Source organism: Lithobates pipiens, unplaced genomic scaffold (assembly GCF_037356315.1).
Source record: "Lithobates pipiens isolate NorthernLeopardFrog02 unplaced genomic scaffold, aLitPip1_a1.2 Scaffold_61, whole genome shotgun sequence".
NCBI classification, from domain to species: domain Eukaryota; kingdom Metazoa; phylum Chordata; class Amphibia; order Anura; family Ranidae; genus Lithobates; species Lithobates pipiens.
In genome coordinates this window covers 2699934-2714881 of record NW_027507883.1, presented here as the reverse complement: position 1 = coordinate 2714881, position 14948 = coordinate 2699934, and the positions used below count along the sequence as shown (strand labels likewise).

General features: G+C 48.5%; 8 pseudogenes; all 8 read left to right on the top strand.

Moving 5' to 3' along the window:
• Positions 1-1042: 1042 nt before the first annotated feature.
• On the top strand, positions 1043-1161 carry LOC143958570 (5S ribosomal RNA; annotated as a pseudogene).
• Positions 1162-1413: 252 nt separating this feature from the next.
• On the top strand, positions 1414-1532 carry LOC143958569 (5S ribosomal RNA; annotated as a pseudogene).
• A 3555-nt stretch (positions 1533-5087) lies between these two features.
• LOC143958617 (5S ribosomal RNA) lies at positions 5088-5206 on the top strand (annotated as a pseudogene).
• Positions 5207-5527: 321 nt separating this feature from the next.
• On the top strand, positions 5528-5646 carry LOC143958840 (5S ribosomal RNA; annotated as a pseudogene).
• A 101-nt stretch (positions 5647-5747) lies between these two features.
• LOC143958312 (5S ribosomal RNA) lies at positions 5748-5866 on the top strand (annotated as a pseudogene).
• Positions 5867-8485: 2619 nt separating this feature from the next.
• On the top strand, positions 8486-8604 carry LOC143958346 (5S ribosomal RNA; annotated as a pseudogene).
• Positions 8605-12622: 4018 nt separating this feature from the next.
• LOC143958586 (5S ribosomal RNA) lies at positions 12623-12741 on the top strand (annotated as a pseudogene).
• A 95-nt stretch (positions 12742-12836) lies between these two features.
• Positions 12837-12956, top strand: LOC143958631 (5S ribosomal RNA; annotated as a pseudogene).
• The last annotated feature ends 1992 nt before the right edge of the window (positions 12957-14948 follow it).

Sequence of the window (14948 nt, the reverse complement as noted above, 5' to 3'; positions counted from 1 at the left end):
CAGGTGTGTACTGTGCAGGAGGCACATAACACCCACTGTAACAGTGCTAGGTTCCCAAGCAGTAAAGACACTGTCCCTGCCTATCGTCCTCTTTCCCTGACCACCGCAACACACTATACAAGGCCGCCGTGCTGGCGGCCTTATATAGTGTGGGGTGTGTACTAAACCCCCCTGAGCTATAATTGGCCACAGGAATCCTGCCTGTGGTGAATTGTGGCTCTCCTCACACAGGATGTCACATCTGTTCTTATTATATAGAACCTATTATGCTCCTCGTAAACTTTTTCAGTTTTGCCGAACGGCCGGACGCAAGTTGCCCCCGGTGCGGGAACATGGGGGGAGACATGATGCACATGTTTTGGAGATGCCCGAAGTTGATCCGCTACTGGACAGAGGTGACAGGAACCATTGATCGGGTGGTTGGAACCTCCACCAGGATGGGGGCGAAGTATTGTCTCCTGGGATTAGTTGAAGGAGTTGGAAACTCATCTGATCTCAGAGGCTAAGCAGGGTCCGGCCTGGATAGTACCTAATTTAAGGTGCCGTAGGAATCTTTTTATATTGTTGACTTTGACCTGTTTTTCTTTCGCTTGTTTCCCAAGGTGACCATTTTAGCATCAGTCAAGAGTTTTGAGTATGTCCCAAAGTGTTCGCCTGAGGTCACATCACCCTGAAAGCGCCCGATCTCAGAGGCTAAGCAGGGTCTGGGTCAGATGGGAGACCGCCAGGGTCTATGTTGTTGACGTTGACCTTTTTTTTTCACTTGTTTCCCAAGATAACCATCTTGGTATTTGTCAAGAGGGTTGAGAGTGTCTAAATAGAACACCTATGGCCACATCACCCTGAAAGCGCACAATCTCATCTGATCTCGGAGGCCTAGCAGTTTACGGCCTGGTTAATACCTGTATGGGAGACCATCTGTGAATACCAGGTGCCGTAGGCTTCTTTTTATGTTGTTGGCGTTTACCTGTTTATTTTCGCTTGTTTCCCAAGGTGACCATCTTGGCGCTTAACAAGAGGGTTGAGAGTGCCCAAAGAGATCACCTACGGCCCCATCACCCTGAAAGCGCCCAATCTCATCTGATCTCAGAGGCTAAACAGTGTCGGGCCTGGTTAGTACCTGGATGGGAGACCGCCTGGAAATACCAGGTGCCATAGGCTTCTTTTTTTGTTGTTGGCTTTGAACTGTTTTTTTCGCTTGTTTCTCAAGGCGACCATCTTGGCGTTTGTCAAGAGGGTTGGGCGTGTCTTGAAGAGAACACTTACGGCCACATCACCCTGAAAGCACCCTGTGAATACCAGGTGCCGTAGGCTTCTTTTTATGTTGTTGGCGTTTACCTGTTTATTTTCGCTTGTTTCCCAAGGTGACCATCTTGGCGCTTAACAAGAGGGTTGAGAGTGCCCAAAGAGATCACCTACGGCCCCATCACCCTGAAAGCGCCCAATCTCATCTGATCTCAGAGGCTAAACAGTGTCGGGCCTGGTTAGTACCTGGATGGGAGACCGCCTGGAAATACCAGGTGCCATAGGCTTCTTTTTTTGTTGTTGGCTTTGAACTGTTTTTTTCGCTTGTTTCTCAAGGCGACCATCTTGGCGTTTGTCAAGAGGGTTGGGCGTGTCTTGAAGAGAACACTTACGGCCACATCACCCTGAAAGCACCCGATCTCGTCTGATTTCAGAGGCTTAGGAGCATCAGGACTGGTTAGTACCTGGGTGGGAGACTGCCTGGAAAGACCAGGTGACATAGAAGGATCTGGTCTGGTTAGTGTCTTGATTGGGAGAACGCCTGGGAATACCGGATGCCGTAGGATTCTTTTTATGTTGTTGGCTTTGACCTGTTTTTTTTCCCTTGTTTCCCAAGGTGACCATCTTGGCATTTGTCAAGAGGGTTGAGAGTGCACAAAGAAATTGCCTATGGGCACAACACCCTGAAAGCGCCCAATCTCGTTTGGTCTCAGAGGCTAAGCAGGGTTGGGCCTGGTTTGTACCTGGATGGGAGACCGCCTGGGTTTTCCAGATGCCGCAGGCTTCTTTTTATGTTGTTGGCGTTGACTTGTTTTTTTTGTTTGTTTCCCAAGGTGACCATCTTGGCGTTTGTCAAGAGGGTTGAGCGTGCATTTGATCTCAGAGGCTAAGCAGGGTTGGGACATGGTTAGTACCTGGATGGGAGACCGCCTGGGATTTCTCGATGCCATAGGCTTTAGTTTTTAAGCTGTTGGCATTGACTTATTTTTTTTATTTTTATTATTCTTTTATTAAGTAGAACAACATAAATATAACAGTCAACCATACAGCATGACCCAGGGTCACAATTACATGCTAACAAAAAATAGGCAGCCAAATAACTCTGGGTTCTCAGAGGGGAGTCCTACAGTTTCATGCAGAATATAGAGAAACCCCACCTCCGACATGTAGTACAGTATAACTAGTGCAGCTCCGTTCGGACAAATGTAATCATGGAGAACAACTGGGACCACAGCGAGCCAGCTTATCATGACCTACGTGAACCAGAGTAAAATATGAGCCGGTCATGTCCAGAACCCTGGGGTTCTTCTGGGTCCTGAAGGCTAGTAAGGAGACAAGGCATAGTTAAAAGGGAGGACGGGGGAAGAAGAGAGTGCAAAGACGGAGAGAGAGGAGGTGGGGGGATGGCGGCGGGGAAAAAAAGAAAAATAAAGACAAAAAGGGAGGGGGGGAATGCCACCCAGGGCAGACATGGAATACGTAGGTAAACGTTAGATGTTCAGTCGTTTTCTGGGACGGAGGCACTGCTCACCTCCCGAATGTAGTCTCGAGTACCAGTAAAATACCTCCAGGGCCTCCATGTAACACTAAATGCCTCTTCAGTGTTGTGAAGGGTGGCGGTCAATTCTTCCATCCGGAGAATATGATTGACTTTGGAATACCACAGCACCTTGGATGGGGGCTGAGGCTGCCTCCACAGTGCGGGAATGCAGGCCCGGGCGGCATTCAGGAGTTGCATCGTGAGGGTTTTTTTGTATTTTCGAACAGGCTGTTTGGTCAAGTGTAGAAGGCACGCTACTGGGAACCCAAAAGTTCCTCAAGGTCGGGCATGCCCAGAAAAGGTGTCCCATGGTCCCCATATCTGAATTTCACCTCCAACAAACATCCGGGATCGATCTATCCATTTTATTCAGAAGGTATGGGACTCTATACCAGCGTGAGACTATCTTGTATCTTGATATTGGTTTGCGATGGAAGCTTTATGTACTAAGGTCAGGATCTTCCCTATCTGTTGTGGGGTAAATGTGATGCCTAAGTCCCTCTCCCATTTGTGGATAAATGGTGGGGGTCGACTCCTCCTCCTGACTACTCAATAGGTTGTACAGGAGGGAGAGGGTGTGTCGCACAGGTTCCCTTTTGTGACAGATGGATTTATAGGGTGTCAGGTCTCTAGGAGTGTAGGGGGCCCTTTGTATGGCCAGAAAAAAGTGACGAAGTTGATAAGCACTAAACAAGTCAAGCGGAGGGTCAGAAAGCTCGGCGACAGTTTGCGTGGTCGGGAGCCCTCCCGTGGGCCACACCTCTCCCAGACGCTGTTTCCCCACCACTGTCAACTGTCGCAGTTTCTTGTTGGTAAATCCCGGTGGGAAGTCTGGATTACCTATAACCGGAGTCATTGGTGATGGCAGGGGAGCAATGTGTGTGCAGCGGAACAACCTCCGCACAACAGCCAACGTAGCTCCCACTACGGGGTGACCTCTGAGGTCTTTTGGTAGGGAGGACAGGAGCCACGGGGAGGTCAATAGGGGAATGGAACCATCCTCAATCTCCATCTCCACCCACTGCTTGTGTGGGCCATTACAATGCCAATCAACGACTCTCGCTAGCAGAGCCACTCTGTAGTATTGTCTGAGATCTGGGAGACCCAGACCCCCCTTGTCCTTTGGTCTGGCAAGCAATTGCAAACGGGCTCTGGGCGGTTTGCGCTCCCAAATAAAGTCCCGGAGCAGCACCTGCAGTTGTCTGAAAAAAATTGGGGGTAACCGGATCGGTAATATCTGGAACATGTATAAGATCCGAGGGAGGGCCATCATTTTGAATGCATTACAGCGCCCGAACCAGGTCAGTGTTAAAGCATGCCAGTTTCCCAAATCAGATTTCAGTCTATCCAGGAGAGGGACAAAATTAAGCAGGTACAATTGCGCTAAATCCGCTGCGATGTCAACGCCCAGTTAACGTATAGATTTTTCAGCCCAGTAGAATGGAAAAGCGGACTGGAGCCTCTTGGCCTCACCATCCGGGACCGATATATTCAATACAGCCGACTTGGCGCAATTGTTTTTATAGTTTGATAGGCTGCCGTGTCGCTGTAGAGACGCAAGTATTTTGGGAAGCAAAATGTGTGGATTGGAGACGAAAAAATTAGATCGTCAGCGTACGCCGCAATTTTGTGGTGTGCCGAGGGTTTGGATATGCCAGTAATATTCGGGTCATTCCGAACGTGACACATAAGTGGTTCCAGTGTCAGAATTAAAATTAGGGGAGACAGAGGGCACCCCTGCCTCGTCCCATTAGTGATGGGGAAAGAGTCCGAGCACCACTCGGTCACCCGTAAAGCTGCCGACGGCGTGGAGTAAAGCGACATTACCCAGCTCATCATGTTGGGGCCAAGACCTATATGTTCCAGGGTGGCCTGCATAAAGTGCCAGGCCACCCTGTCAAAGGCCTTCTCCGCGTCCGTTGACAACATAAGCAAGGGCCTTCCCTGTACATGCGCCGCATGGATTAAATTGAGGACTCGGGCCGTATTGTCTCTAGCTTCCGACTTATTTATATTTTTTTGCTTGTTTCCTAAGGTGACCATCTTGGCATTTGTCAAGAGGGTTGAAAGTGCCTGAAGAGATTGCCTACGGGCACATCACCCTGAAAGCACCCGATCTCATTTGATGTTGGAGGCGAATAGAGTCGGGCCTTGTTAGTACCTGGATGGGAGACCGCCTGGGAATATCAGGTGTCGTAGACTTCTTTTTATGTTTTTGGCGTTGACCTGTTTTTTTTTCGCTTATTTCCCAAAGTGACCATCTTGGTGTTTGTCAAGAGGGTTAAGAGTGCCTGAAGAGATTGCCTATGGCCACATCACTCTGAAAGCACCCAATCTCATCTGATCTTGGAGGCTAAGAAGAGTCGGGCCTGGTTAGTACCTGGATGGGAGACCACCTGGGAATACCAGTTATTGTAGGCTTCTTTTTATGTTGTTGGCGTTGATTCGTTTTTTTTTTTTCGCTTGTTTCCCAAGGTGACCATCTTGGCATTTGTCAAGAGGGATGAGAGTGCACAAAGAGATCGCTTACAGCAGCATCACCCTGAAAGAGCCCTATCTCTTCTCTTCTCTGAGGCTAAGAAGGGTTGGGCCTAGTTAGTACCTGGATGGGAGATGGCGTTGGAATACCAGGTGCCGTATTCTTCTTTTTATGTTTTTGACATTGACCTGTTTTTTTTCGCTTGTATCTCAAGGTGACTATCTTGGCATTTGTCAAGAGGGTTGAGAATGCCCAAAGAGATTGCCTATGGGCACATAACCCTGAAAGCGCCCGATCTCCTCTGATCTCAGAAGCTAAACAGGGTTGGGCCTTGCTAGTTCCTGGAATGGAGACCACCTGGGAATACTAGGTGCTGTAGGCTTCTTTTTATGTTGTTGGCCTTGACCTGTTTTTTTTTTCACTTGTTTCCCAAGGTGACCATCTTGGCGTTTGTCAAGAGGGTTGAGAGTGCCCGAAGAGATCACCTACGGCCCCATCACCCTGAAAGCGCCCAATCTCATCTGATCTCGGATGCTAAACAGTGTCGGGCCTGGTTAGTACCTGGATGGGAGACCGCCTGGGAATACCAGGTGCCATAGGCTTTTTTTTTTTTTTTATTTAGTAGTATGCGACATACAATGCAAAGGCAACTTCACAGAATGTGTGATACAAATAGTTACAAACAAACGATCATATTGCATGGATATCAGAGCCAATGGTAAGAAGTCCGAGGAGAATAGCACGTGCACAGCTTTGCGGTCATATCAAGATGAGATTAAAGCTCCATCTCGTTGGGATCCTCTACCACTTAAAATATTATTGATACTAGCCCTGCTACCCTCGAAGAGTTTAGATATCCATAGATAGAGGAAGAGTATTGTGTAGTAGTCAAATGGGGTCGGAACATACCATTTTCTTTTCCCTTTTTTGACTTAAGAAGGGAAATAGTAGAACTGAAAGGAGGGAGAAGGGGAAAGAGAAGATTGGGGAAGGAAATGGCAGAAAAGGAAAAGAAGGGGTAAGGGGGTGTCGTGGGTAGAGTGGATAGGATGGGGTCCCCTCCCAGGGAGCAAGAGACGCCCTCGGCTCACCAGCTCATCAGCTGTCCAACGTTTGGAACAGCGATCTCCAACGATCACCATGAGCTTACTATGTCTCGCGGAGGTATTCTTCCGAAAAGCGAAACTGGGTCCAGTAGAACCATCTGTTCCCATGCTCCTCCGTTTTATCCCTCATTGTGGCAGTCAGGTCTTCCATTCGTTCAATATCATTTACCCTTGCGAACCACTGGGTCACCATTGGAGCAGATTGCTCTTTCCACTGACTTGGGATGCAGGCCCTAGATGCCTTGAGGAGATGTTTAAGTAAGGACTTATGATAACGCTTTCTCGACATAGGAGTTAGATTGAGAAGAACTGCTGCGGGATCATTGGCTAAGGAAATGTCTGTGAACTTGTGGATGAGTCTCAGGACAGGCTGCCCGAATGTTTGTAATTTAGGGCATTCCCAGAAAATGTGGAGAATGGTGCCAGCCTGTTGCCCACAGCGACAGCAGCGGTCAGATTGACCGGGGAATATTTTGGCCAACACCACCGGTGTACGATACCAGCGTGTGATCAGCTTATATGAGATCTCCTGATATTTACTGCAGAGTGACGACTTATGGGCGAAAAAGAGTATTCTGTCCTTCTGTGGTTTGGAGAATGTAGTTTGTAAGTCCCTTTTCCATTTAGCTAGGAAGGGTGGATCCGTGGAGGATTGTGCGTCTGTCAGGATTTGGTAGGACCTAGAGAGGGAACCATGAATTGGGCCATCATCCAGGCAAAGTTCCTCGAAGGGGTGGAATTGTTTAGAGAAGAACGAATGGTTAGGTAGTGATCCGAGGAAATGGATTAGCTGTCTAGCTCTCCAGCTATCCAATGCAACAGGTACTTGCTCTAGCAGTATGGTTCCCATGGGAATCAAGCCCGTGGGTCCAAGAAATAGGGCTGCTCTCAGAAGCCCTTTCGGGGCTTGCTTGGTAAAGGCCTGGTCAGACAGGCCCAGAGGGAATCTAGGATGTCCAATAATTGGGGTCATAGGAGAAGGGAAATTAGTCAGGTGGGAAAGGTGAAAAAAACGATCCATCTCGGCGAGCGAGGGGCCAATTAACGGGTGAGTAGTCACACAGGGCTCCAATGGCCTCCCCGCCCAAGGCAGACCAGCCAGTGGAACCCGCGCCATCTCCTGCTCTAGCTTGACCCATAGCTTCAGTTCCCCATGCCGGTGTCCTATCACATATGGTCCCCCATCGGATAGTGTCCGCTGTGTGCTGCGCATGTGCAGTACACAGCAACACAGATTCCGAAAATTGCCGAGCATGAACGGCGCCTGCGCACTGAGTCCAGTTTCTATCCCCACTATCCAAGTGGACATAGAGTAAGAATATAAAAGAGCCGAGCGCAGCGAGGCTGAGCCCGAAGCGTGGCGAGCTAAGCTCGCCTGCGAGGGGCCCTCTAATATTCACAACCCTATGTCCGCTTGGATGGTGGGGCTACCACCTCCACTCACCGCGCAGGCGCCGTTCGGCTTCGGAGATTTTCCGAAGCTTCGTCTGCTCCGTACTGCGCATGCGCAGTACGGCGCAGACACTATATCATGGCCGGACAGTATATGGCAGAACACCAGCACCAGTCAACTTGATAAAGGTTGAGCGATCCGCATGAAAGAAAGTCTGGGGTATTTTGATAGGTAAGGCTTGTAGTAGATACAGAAGTCGTGGCATTGCGTTCATATTACAGCGTCCGAACCATGACAGAGCTAGTGGGTCCCATCTCTTAGGGTCCGCTGTAAGCCCATAGGCTTCTTTTTATGTTGTTGGCTTTGACCTGTTTTTTTTGCTTGTTTCTCAAGGCGACCATCTTGGCGTTTGTCAAGAGGGTTGGGCGTGTCTTGAAGAGAATGCTTACGGCCACATCAACCTGAAAGCACCCGATCTCGTCTGATTTCAGAGGCTAAGCAGCGTCAGGCCTGGTTTGTACCTGGATGGGAGACTGCCTGGGAAGACCAGGTGCCATAGAAGGATCTGGTCTGGTTAGTGTCTTGATTGGGAGATCGCCTGGGAATACTGGATGCCGTAGGCTTCTTTTTATGTTGTTGGCTTTGACCTGTTTTTTTTAGCTTGTTTCCCAAGGTGACCATCTTGGCCTTTGTCAAGAGGCTTCAGAGTGCCCAAAGAGAGTGCCTACGGCCAAATCACCCTGAAAGAGCCCAATCTCATCTGATCTCGGAGGCTAAGCAGCGATGGGCCTGGTTAGTACCTGGATGGGAGACAGCTTGGGAATACCAGGTGCCGTAGGCTTCTCATTATGTTGTCGGCGTTGACCTGTTTTATTTTCCCTTGTTTCCCAAGGTGACCATCTTGGCATGTGTCAAGAGGGTTGAGAGTGCACAAAGAAATTGCCTACGAGCACAACACCCTGAAAGCGCCCAATCTCGTTTGGTCTCAGAAGCTAAGCAGGGTTGGGCCTGGTTTGTACCTGGATGGGAGACCGCCTGGGTTTTCCGGATGCCGCAGGCTTATTTTTATGTTGTTGGTGTTGACCTGTTTTTTTCGCTTGTTTCCCAAAGTGATCATCTTGGCATTTGTCAAGAGGGTTGAGAGTGCCTAAAGAGATCGCTTACAGCCGCATCACCCTGAAAGCACCCTATCTCTTCTGATCTCAGAGGCTAAGAAGGGTTGGGCCTAGTTAGTACTTGAATGGGAGACGGCCTTGGAATACTAGGTGCCGTAGTCTTCTTTTTATGTTGTCGGCGTTGACCTGTTTTATTTTCCCTTGTTTCCCAAGGTGACCATCTTGGCATGTGTCAAGAGGGTTGAGAGTGCACAAAGAAATTGCCTACGAGCACAACACCCTGACAGCGCCCAATCTCGTTTGATCTCAGAAGCTAAGCAGGGTTGGGCCTGGTTTGTACCTGGATGGGAGACCGCCTGGGTTTTCCAGATGCCGCAGGCTTATTTTTATGTTGTTGGTGTTGACCTGTTTTTTTCGCTTGTTTCCCAAAGTGATCATCTTGGCATTTGTCAAGAGGGTTGAGAGTGCCTAAAGAGATCGCTTACAGCCGCATCACCCTGAAAGCACCCTATCTCTTCTGATCTCACAGGCTAAGAAGGGTTGGGCCTAGTTAGTACTTGAATGGGAGACGGCCTTGGAATACTAGGTGCCGTAGTCTTCTTTTTATGTTGTTGGCGTTGACCTGTTTTTTTTCGCTTGTTTCCCAGGGTGACTATCTTGGCATTTTTCAAGAGGGATGAGAGTGCCCAAAGAGATTGCCTATGGGCACATCACCCTGAAAGCGCCCAATCTCCGCTGATCTCAGAGGCTAGAAAGGGTCGCGCCTTGTTAATACCTGGATGGGAGACCGTCTGGAAATACTAGGTGCGGTAGGCTTCTTTTTATGTTGTTGGCATTGACTTGTTTTTTTTTATTTGTTTCCCAAGGTGACCATCTTGGCGTTTGTCAAGAGGGTTGAGCGTGCCTGAAAAAATCTACTATGGCTGCATCACCCTGAAAGAGCCAAATCTCATTTGATCTCAGAGGCTAAGCCGGGTTGGGACCTGGTTAGTACCTGGATGGGAGAACGCCTGGGATTTCTCGATGCCATAGGCTTTTTTTAAGTTGTTGGCATTGACTTATTTTTATTTTTTTTGTTTTATTCTTTTATTAAGTATAAGTAGAACAACATAAATATAACAGTCAACCATACAGCATGACCCAGGGTCACAATTACATGGTAACAAAAAATAGGCAGCCAAATAACTCTGGGTTCTCAGAGGGGAGTCCTAGAGTTTCATGCAGAAATGAGAGAAACCCCACCTCGGACATGTAGTACAGTATAACTAATGCAGCCCTGTTCGGACAAATGTAATCATGGAGAGCAACTGGGACCACAGCGAGCCAGCTTATCATGACCTATGTGAACCAGAGTAAAATATGAGCCGGTCGTGACTTTGGAATACCACAGCACCTTGGATGGGGGGCTGAGGCTGCCTCCACAGTGTGGGAATGCAGGCCCGGGCGGCGTTCAGGAGTTGCATCGGGAGGGTTTTTTTGTATTTTCGAACAGGCTGTTCGGTCAAGTGTAGAAGGCACGCTGCTGGGTTGTCTGCGATATCTACATTTCTGAGAGTTTTTATCGTCTCGGTCACCTCCACCCAAAAGTTCCTCAAGGCCGGGCATGCCCAGAAAATGTGTCCCATGGTCCCCGTATCTGAATTGCACCTCCAACAAACATCCGGGATCAATCTATTCATTTTATTCAGAAGGTATGGGACTCTATACCAGCGTGAGACTATCTTGTATCCTGATTCTTGATATTGGTTTGCGATGGAAGCTTTATGTACTAATGTCAGGATCTTGCCTATCTGTTGTGGGGTAAATGTGATGCCAAAGTCCCTCTCCCATTTGTGGATAAATGGTGGGGTCGACTCCTCCTCCTGACTACTTAATAGGTTGTACAGGAGGGAGAGGGTGTGTCGCACAGGTTCCTTTTTGTGACAGATGGATTCATAGGGTGTCAGGTCTCTAGGAGTGTAGGGGGCCCTTTGTATGGCCAGAAGAAAGTGATGAAGTTGATAAGCACTAAACAAGTCAAGAGGAGGGTCAGAAAGCTTGGCGACAGTTTGCGTGGTCGGGAGCCCTCCCGAGGGCCACACCTCTCCCAGACGCTGTTTCCCCACCACTGTCAACTGTCGCAGTTTCTTGTTGGTAAATCCCGGTGGGAAGTCTGGATTACCTATAACCGGAGTCATTGGTGACGGCAGGGGAGCAATGTGTGTGCAGCGGAACAACCTCCGCACAACAGCCAACGTAGCTCCCACTACGGGGTGATCTCTGAGGTCTTTTGGTAGGAAGGACAGGAGCCACGGGGAGGTCAATAGGGGAATGGATCCATCCTCAATCTCCATCTCCACCCACTGCTTGTGTGGGCCATTACAATGCCAATCAACGACTCTCGCTAGCAGAGTCACTCTGTAGTATTGTCTCAGATCTGGGAGACCCAGACCCCCCTTGTCCTTTGGTCTGGCAAGCAATTGCAAACGGGCTCTGGGCAGTTTGCGCGGCCAAATAAAGTCCCGGAGCAGCACCTGCAGTTGTCTGAAAAAAATTGGGGGTAACCGGATCGGTAATGTCTGGAACAAGTATAAAATCCGCGGGAGGGCCGTCATTTTGAATGCATTACAGCGCCTGAACCAGGTCAGTGTTAAAGCATGCCAGTTTCCCAAATCAGATTTCAGTCTATTCAGGAGAGGGACAAAATCAAGCGGGTACAATTGCGCCAAATCCGCTGCGATGTCAACGCCCAGGTAACGTATAGATTTTTCAGCTCAGTAGAATGGAAAAGCGGAGCGTAGCCTCTTGGCCTCACCATCCGGGACCGATATATTCAATACAGCCAAAGGTGCAATTGATTTTATAGTTTGATAGGCTGCCGTATCGCCGGAGAGCCGCGAGTATATTGGGAAGCGAAATGTGTGGATTGGAGACGAAAGAAATTAGATCGTTAGCGTACGCCGCAATTTTGTGGTGTGCCGAGGGTTTGGATATGCCAGTAATATTCGGGTCATTCCGAACGTGACACATAAGTGGTTCCAGTGTCAGAATAAAAATTAGGGGAGACAGAGGGCACCCCTGCCTCATCCCATTAGTGATGGGGAAAGAGTCCGAGCACTCTGAAAGCACCCAATCTCGTCTGATCTTGGAGGCTAAGAAGAGTCAGGCCTGGTTAGTACCTGGATGGGAGACCACCTGGGAATACCAGTTATTGTAGGCTTCTTTTTATGTTGTTGGCCTTGATTCATTTTTTTTTTTTTTCGCTTGTTTCCCAAGGTGACCATCTTGGCATTTGTCAAGAGGGTTGAGAGTGCCCAAAGAGTTCGCTTACAGCAGCATCACCCTGAAAGAGCCCTATCTCTTCTCATCTCTGAGGCTAAGAAGGGTTGGGCCTAGTTAGTCCCTGGATGGGAGATGGCTTTGGAATACCAGGTGCCGTAGTCTTCTTTTTATGTTGTTGACATTGACCTGTTTTTTTTTCGCTTGTTTCCCAAGGTGACTATCTTGGCATTTGTCAAGAGGGTTGAGAGTGCCCAAAGAGATTGCCTATGGGCACATAAGCCTGAAAGCGCCCCAATCTCCTCTGATCTCAGAGGCTAAACAGGGTCGGGCCTTGCTAGTACCTGGATTGGAGACCACCTGGGAATACTAGGTGCTGGAGGCTTATTTTTATGTTGTTGGCATTGACTTGTTTTTTTGTTTTTTTGTTTACCAAGGTGACCATCTTGGTGTTTGTCAAGAGGGTTGAGAGTGCTTGAAGAGCTCGCCTATGGCCACATAACCCTGAAAGCACCAGATCTCGTCTGATCTCAGAGACTAAACAGGGTCGGGCCTTGTTAATACCTGGATGGGAGACCACCTGGGAATACTAGGTGCTGTAGACTTCTTCTCATGTTGTTGGCATTGACTTGATTTTTTTGTTTGTTTCCCAAGGTGACCATATTGGCGTTAGTCAAGGTTGAGAGTGCCTGAAGAAATCTCCTACGGCCACACCACCCTGAAAGAGCCCAATCTCATCTGATCTCAGAGGCTAAGCAGGGTTGGGACCAGTTTAGTACCTGGATGGGAGACCGCCTGGGATTTCCAGATGCCGTAGGCTTCTTTTTATGTTGTGGCCATTGACCTATTTTTTTCCGCTTGTTTCCAAGGTGACCATCTTGGTGTTTGTCAAGAGAGTTGAGAGTGCCTGAAGATATTGGCTACGGCCACATCACCCTGAATCTGTTCCATCTCATCTGATCTTGGAGGCTAAGCAGGGTCCGGCCTGGTTAATGCCTGGATGGGAGACCGCCTGGGAATACCAGGTGTCGTAGGCTTCTTTTTTTTTCAAATATAATTTTTTCTCCAAATAGGGGAAGACGGTCCCCCAAGTACATAATGCAACAGAGAAATACAGAGCAAAAAGCAGCTGAACAATACTTGATACAGGTATATTCGCAACTGTGAGTCTGCCTTCCATCAATCACAATGATTCGAGGCACGGATAAAGTACTGTACCAAGATCCAGGGTCACACAAACCCCAGGTCCCTCCGGCATAATCCATCCAGAGGGGGGTGTGGGGCCGTCATTCCCAATTTTCCACTCTTTCCAAAAGAGAGAGGGAGTGGAGGGGGTGAGAGATAGGGGAGGAAGGCCAAAAAGAGAAGGGTTGAAAGATCAGAAAAGGAGAAGAGGGGACGAGACACGATGGCAGCCACTGTCCAATGGGCCAGTCAAGGAAAGCTCAGAGCACTAAGGCGATAGCAGGCGACATCCTTCTAGCGAGAATATAAAGGTATTCCAGATGTCTCAGGTTTGTTTAAAAAATTCTTGTTTACCTTGTGATGTGAGGATCAAGTCCTCCATTTTTTTTAATGTCCTCTATTTTCCTAAGCCAGTGAGTAATGAAAGGGGGGGAACATTTTTTCCAATAGAGAGGGATGCAGGATTTCGCCGCATTAATCACATGCCGTAAAATAGATTTTTTTGTACTTCTTAATGGGAATCTGTGAATGGTACAAGAGAAAGAATGCAGCCTCTTCCTGGATGGAGAAGTCTGTGAATTTTTGTGTCATGCATCGGATCTCTGTCCAGAAGTCCACCAAGCTGAGGCAGGACCAAAAAATGTGCAGCAACGTGCCCTCTTCTTATCCACACCTCCAGCATATGTTCGAGGAAGAGGGGAAACATTTCTGCAGCTTTGATGGTGTCAAATACCACCTGGTGAGAAGTTTAAAATTCGTCTCCTGTATCTTCGTGCACAGCGACATTTTGAGAGCCAAAGTGATAATGCGTTGTCTCTGTGCTGGGGAAAATTAGCAATTAAGGTCCTTTTCCCAGTTGGCCAGACAGGTTAAGTGTGGGTAATCTGTTTGAGAGAGAATGTGGGCCAAAGGGCCTTCGCTCCTGCATAGAGTCTCAAACTCCGTCTGAGGGCGGGCGAACGTTTGAGGATTGGGGATGGAAAGGAGAAAATGATGTCGTTGCGCCGCTCTCCAAAAAGGCAGTTGGAAAAGCCCTGTCGGATCTGTTAGGGTTGAGAAAGAAGGCCATTTTCCATCAATGACGAATTTAGACGCATTGTCTAGGTTGGAATTTCTAAGTGGGTCCCCAGTTCAAAGGTTGGATGGCCACGTATAGGGAATAGGGCGGAAGTCAAAGACGTGAGTGTGTTTTGGGTAGCGATCAGGTGACTGACTTTCAACTAAGCCCCTATAGTGGGATGTGACATAAATTCTGTGGGTAAATACTTATAGCACCACATGGCGCTTCTTAGCGGGATTCGGGAGTGAGCTTAGAAAGTTTGTTTCGATTCCAGTCCAATACACGCCCCAGATGGGAGGCCAGGTAGTAGCGTCGCAAGTTAGGGAGAACCAACCCTCCCTGTTGTTTAGACAATGTCAGCTGTGACCGCTTAAGTCTGCGATTTTTGTGGGCCCAGTTAAATTGAGTGAGCAAGGATTGAGCTTGCTTAAAAAACAGGACTGGAATCTGGATCGGGAGAGCTTGGAAAAGATAAGTAAATTTAGGGAGTATGTTCATTTTAATGAGATTGCATCTGCTGAACCAGGAATGGAGGCCAGAATGCCACCCGTGAAGCAAACTGCGGAT